The 6,683-nt window shown below is 29.9% G+C and overlaps 1 long non-coding RNA gene across 1 annotated transcript; it reads right to left on the reverse strand.

Moving 5' to 3' along the window:
• Positions 1-1,257: 1,257 nt before the first annotated feature.
• On the reverse strand, positions 1,258-2,477 carry LOC107959569 (uncharacterized). The gene is made up of 2 exons (XR_001700836.2): positions 1,956-2,477; positions 1,258-1,660 (listed from the first exon to the last, which is right to left on the reverse strand). It is a non-coding gene; the product is annotated as an uncharacterized lncRNA (long non-coding RNA).
• Positions 2,478-6,683: the final 4,206 nt, after the last annotated feature.

The raw sequence follows: 6,683 nt of genomic DNA on the forward strand, positions 1-6,683 counted from the left end.
TCTCTTGACTTCTTTGTTAAGTCAAGTGGTGGGATCTATAGCATTTGGTCACTAAGCTAACCATAGCTATTTAACTAAAAAATTACAATTTAATTATTAACGTTTTTGAAATTGTTTTTTCGCCATTCAGTTATGATTTTTTTATTTGCATAATAATAATTTTAATTTATTTTTATATTTTATATTAATTTAACCTCATAATATATAAAATGATAAAAAAATTAAAATTCTTTTTAGCAAAGTTGGAAAATTCTAAAACTTAAAAATTAAATAAAAAATAGATAAAATGAGAGCAATTTATTTTTAAACGATCTCAAGTTTCTCTATGTAGCATTTGTATAGAAGTATTCAATACATATTCTTTAAAAAATAGGGGAAAATAAAAATTTTAAGTAAAATTATTAGTTATCGATTTTTTACCACTTTTTTTGACATATTTTTTTTCCTTATAAAAAATAAAAAAAACTAAAGCATGTAATGATTTAACTTGTTTTCGTTTTTTTTTTCTCTTTTTGGTTTATTATTGAATTTTATTGAATGGTAATTTTTTATATTTCCCATACATATTACTTATTCAACAACATATTTTTCAAGATTTTTTCCTAGAATTTTCTATTTTTAAATAACTTTGAGTTTTTTTTTATAATTTTTATTTAGAATCAATGTCAAATTGATAAAAAAAATTGAGGACTAAATTGTTTAAAAAAGGACCACTTAATAGTTAGGTGACCAAAAATAAATAAATTTGAAAACATTAGTGACCAAATTGTAACTTTTTTAGTTAAGTGGCCAAAATGAAAACTTACCTATAATTTGATGACTAATTGTATAGTTTAAGAAAAAATAAATGAGATTTGATAGAATCTAAATATATCTATCGGTTAAAATTAAATCTAATCAAGTTAAAATCTCAATTTTGGTTCATGAGTTTGATCGTTGATGCAAATATAATTTCGGTGTTGTTAATAAATTAGTTATAGTTTAGTTATAGTTGCCAATGTCACACCTAGCAACCAATCTCTCAATACCTTTTGATAACCAAGAAGAAGCTCGTTGAAATTATTCTCCTTATCAATAAACAACCCCTTAATTTCGCACTTAGGGTTTAACTTACTAGTAGTATTAAAAATGAGAGAACCCTAATTCTAACCAGCAAACACACACCAATGGGGATCATTTAGATTAAATCAAATATCCACATAACATGAATTGCATATTGTAGTAGCCCATTATTGCCCGGGTCTTAAAAACCAAAAAAACAAAAAAATAAATAAATATTTATTTATTACAGTCTAGGTACAAAAGCCCAAATTAATGGACCCATTTAGCCTAAATCTCAACTAAACCTATAACCTGCTTAGCCCAGTAGCCCCTTTTACAACCAGATACCCAAATATCCCGAGACCCAATTAGCTTTAGCCTAAGTACCCAAGTTAGACCCAAAACCAACAAGGCCCATTGCCTAAACAGAATCTGGAAACCCTAGGGTTTCCAGAAGCTTCACGCCGCAACTGATGCGTCCCTTCGTTTCACCCCGTAACTCCGGCTTCGAATCACGCCAAAATCAATGCAGATCAGTGCCGGTTTACGCCCTAGGTCTCGTTGTAATTGAGACGCAAATCGACACCGTGATCAAGTGCCTTTTCTTCTCCTCGAACATCTACAAAAAAAGAAAGAAAGGACAGACACAAAACAAATATGGCAGGAAATATTTTTTTAAACATGTAAAAATGCTATTGACAGTGACTATAAAAAGCCTGATTCAGAACAATGTAAGGGACCTTTTTTTGAGGGACTAAAAATACACACATATATTCGAAGAACAAGGAGATTCAAACAGTTTCTTTAGAGGTGATTAAAGTTCTATATTCTATTATTTATTTGTTTTTTTTTCTCAACAGACATACAAATTGTTTTTTTTAAAAACTGATAATATTAAAAGAGAAGAAGATTACTTGTATTTTACCCAGAAGAGCGAAGGTTTTTAGCCTTCTGAGCCACCGTATGTGGCGGCGCGTGAGCGCGTGAGAGGTTGGAGACGGAAGCTCAACGGAGCGCTGAGAGTCCCTTCCTCATTCCTCTTTCAGAGGATTCTTTTATTTTTTTTAAAACCAAAAGTGATTTTCTAAAGCTAAAAATTGGCTTATATATCCTTATTAAAACGATGCCGTTTAGCTTAAAACAATAAGCTTTAAAACGGCATCGTTCCAAGGAGATCCGCGCGTTGACCAGGAGAGGATCCGCGCGTTTTTAGAGAATGGGAAAATTTCCCAGATCCTTCTGTTTTTTAAATTTTTTCAATTGCATTTTATTTTTATTTTAATTTGGCCTTAATCTTTTATATTTGTCTTAATTTAGTCCAAACAGCCTTTAAAATTCATTCTGGAAACGGTGCCGTTTTGAGGATTAGGGTTTAAATACCCAATAAGACCCTCTGTTCCAGCTTGTGTTTTAATTAAGTCCAAATGTTTTTATTATTTTACAATTAACCCCAGAATTTTCAATTAAATTTAATTTTTATTTAATATTAAATAGAATATATATTTTTTATATATCCAATATATTGTTATTTTTTTAAAAAAAATTTGTTATATTTTTATATTTGCATTTTACTATATTTTATCTATTATATTATTATATATGTTTAATTTTTATTATATATTATTTATATCTATATTACATGTTTTAATACATGTTATTTTTATATATTATATATTATATATTATTCATATTATTACATATTTATTTACAAAGTTAGTAAATACTATGTATTTTCTATATATATCAATTATTTTACTATATTTTTATATGAAATACCTATTAGATTATAATTATTTTATACATTCTTCTTATATTATATTATATATTTTATTACATATATTTTATTATTATATGATTTATATTATTTTTATTTGTAAATCATATTTTACTATATTTCTTTACTACCTTTATTTTATCCTAAAATATACATTACTTATTAATTATATACATTTTTTTAAAGAATATCTAGTGTACTACTTTTCTTATATATTAAGTTATTATACCTTATAATAAAATTTGTATATATATATATTTTTAAAAAAAAGGGGTTTCTTTTATTGTTCATACATTGTTTAATATATTTCTAAATAGTTAACTTTTATATTTCATACATTTAATTTTCTTATTATTTTTAAATTCTTTTTTTATATAGATTTAATAGGTTAAATTTTGTATAATATTTCTTTTTGTATATTTGCATAAGGTTAATCATTTATGGTGGTTGGTATAAGATATTATCATGTGTATACTGCAATTTATACTTGTTGTATTTATTATGTATTGTATGGTATTTTGTATGGAATAATAGTGCATGAACATTATGATAATGATACTGTATGTTGTGTAATTTATGCTATCATTTATTGTTTCCTTTACTATATTTGCATGGAATAATAAAGCATATGTATGTATTGTATTTAATTTCTTAATATGTGAAACATATCATTACTTTTAAAACCCAAAGTCATTAAAAAGGAACTTTTAGAAAATGAACGAGGCAATGTTTTGGATGTTTAGAAATTTGAGAAATAGTGCCCTAACATGCTGGGTTACTATTTCCCGTTTATCTGAATATTTAAAGTATCCTTTTTAAGCAGGTTTTATAAATCATGAGACGATTTTAGCTACGAAAGTTTAAAAGTATCGTGTCCAATTATGCTGGATGTGATATTTATTATTTCTTCAAAGTGAATGAATCTCGATTCTCTTAATTTGAATTACTACGGAAATAAAGAAACCTTATTTTTTTTATATTCTCAATTCTGGCATTAAGACAAAAAATTATTCAATTTGGTACCAATTTTGGGCGTTACGAGGGTGCTAATCCTTCCTCGTATGTAACCGACTCCCGAACCTATTTTTCTCATAAATTCATAGACCAAAATTAATGTTTTAAAACAAAACATTTTATAAGGTGATTCAATCACACCTAAAAAGATTGGGCGACTCCCGTTTTCGTTTTTCAAAAGTCAATCCCCGTTTTTCAAACACCCCCTTTAAAAAAAGGTTTCGACACATATGCAGCGTATACACAATCATGTTATTTGTCACTATGTTCTACGAAATTGAATACAGTACCAGTATTCAACAAACTTGAATGCTTGTAATTAAAATAGAACACATGCAAATGCTAAAGAACAAAGAATAGATGAAGAGCAATTAAATCATACAAACTTTTAGAATTATACTCTGAAATCCCTTTGACTAGAAAAAGGCGATTTAGAAATTCATGGAGAAAAAAAACACTAAGCCAAATAACGCTAATGTAACGCTCTGATAAACTTAATTTTGTATTTGTAAACATTTGACACAATTATATGTCTGCTTTAGTGGTTAAATGTTTTGGGTGTGTGTGTGAGGTCTTGGGTTCAATTTCCACGTTGGCAATTTTTGTTATTTTTATCCAAGACCTTGTGGAGTGGGCTTATATAGAATTATTTGTTAATCCATCTCAGATTGAGCTTGTTGGTTTGAGTGGTAAGGGAGTTGAAGTGTTGGAGGCCTTATGTTCAAATCCTTGCATTAGCATAAGAGTTAAGTTTTTCCTTAATTGTGTGCTAATGTTCGGTAGTGTTGGGATTCTGAGGAAGTTGGGATTAGGTGGTTAGTGGGAAGTTAGATGTTATCTAAATTATTTTTTTTAAATTTTCTTGTTCTCTCTCTTTCCTCTTTCCTCTTCGTGAAATTCTAACGTTCTTCCCTTTTCCTTTTCCTTTTCCTTGTTTTTCCTCCTTCGATTTTTGGTGGTTTTCCTCTAATCTCTATGGGATTTTCTTGGTTATTCATCGCTACTACATGCTTGATCCTTTGTTCGGCTAGTAAATGACCTTTCCGCCTTTAACTTTTTGGTTTGGGTTTAGTAATGTTAGGTTTTGGTGTATAAGTGGTGAATTCTGCGTTTAGGAGAAGGTTGTAATGCAGGAAATCGCGCTTCATCGGTTGATTCGAAGTTGTGTTCGTTTTTGGTAGCGGTAAGTTGGTTTTGCATATTTGGGTAAATCGTTTTAGACTCATTTTTTGTTACTAAAAGGGTGAGATACTCTATTTTTAGGTTTCAAAAGGCTCGGGAGTGGTTTCGCATCAAATCGATATCAGGTTTGTTCCTAAAAAGCGAAAAACAATGTTTCGTGAAGCCAAAAATGCTTACTGTCAATGCCACACGTGCGTGTGGCTGACCGTGTAGGTGGCCATATGGGCCATACGGGCTAGGCTAAATTGGGCATATGGGCCCACACGGGTAAGGCCAATCTAGGCGTATGGGCCCACACTGGTATGCCACACGAGCATGTCGGCCAATTTTTTTTGAAATTCTTCCTAAGATCGCTCGGGTCATTCCGATCAACTGTGGGCCTACTGTAGGGTCGGTAGGGATTAACCAAACCCTAAAACTATGGAATCAGATAGTTTGATATTCTGTTCTGAGTATGTTACTGCTATGCATGCCTGATTATTCTGTTAGACGTTTATCTATTATCTGTATTTAAGCATGTTGAGCGTGTTTAATCTGGTATTTCTGTATCTGTTATTTCTATATCTGTTTTCTGTATATGATTTGGGGTGGGTTTGGATATACGTGGAGGAAGTGTTCTGAGAGGCGACCCTCACCTATATTCTAGCAGCTTGACTGCATATTATCTAAAACGTGTCATAATGGCACACTATGGTGTGTAGGGATGAGTGAGAGTTTTTAACCCCACATGGTGTGTCGGGATGGTCGGAGATAGTGTGTAGAGGATGGGGATAGGATTTTGTATATCTAATCTGTATATCTGATTCTGTTGACTGTATCTGAAATAGGCAAAATCTTGAATCTGTATCTGATTGTATATTAGATCTTTGAATGTTTGCATGCTTAATATTGTTGGGTTACACACTGAGTTTACGAAAACTCACATCCGTTTGTCTGTTCTGTTTAGGTAATCCACAGGCTTAGGCGGATCGGTGCGACGGAGCCTTTCGGTGACCACGAGTTCATAAACTGAATAGGTTTATGGTTTTTATTTTAAGGATTATTTCTGGAGTTTTGTAATAATTGAACTTTCCGAACTTTTTGGCTAATTTTTTTTGAATTTGGATTTTCATTTTAGTACTTTATTTGCGACTATTATCTAAAAACTAAAGTTTTTACTAAAATAAAGGTTTTCTAAAAATATGAACTGTATTTTTAAAATATAACTATTTTAAGACTTTCGCTGCAAATTACATTTTGGCAAATAAATGGATTAAATAACATTTTCGAAAATTGTCATAAATGAAAATGAATTATGTAACGTGAATGATTTGACGAGACGACTCTATTTTCAAAACCCACTCTTTGTGACATATTCGGATTCGGCCATAACATCTAGGCTGAGTTTGGGTTGTTACAGCTAAAGTGCCTAACTCTATGTCAAGACCCAAAATATAGGGGGTTATGGTAATGAATTGATAAGGAATGACCCAAAAATTATAAAATGCATGAAAAAGACCCTTTAATAGTTAACTTTAATTATTGACAATTAAAGTTAACGACCCTTAATTCTTTTTCAGTTAAAACCACCATGGCGTGACATGTGACAAAAAAATTATAATAAAATAAAATCAATAAAATTTATTAAATTATTAAATTTAAATAAAAATATAAAAATTAGAAAAAAATAAAA

This window comes from Gossypium hirsutum, chromosome A05, assembly GCF_007990345.1.
Source record: "Gossypium hirsutum isolate 1008001.06 chromosome A05, Gossypium_hirsutum_v2.1, whole genome shotgun sequence".
NCBI lineage: Eukaryota > Viridiplantae > Streptophyta > Magnoliopsida > Malvales > Malvaceae > Gossypium > Gossypium hirsutum.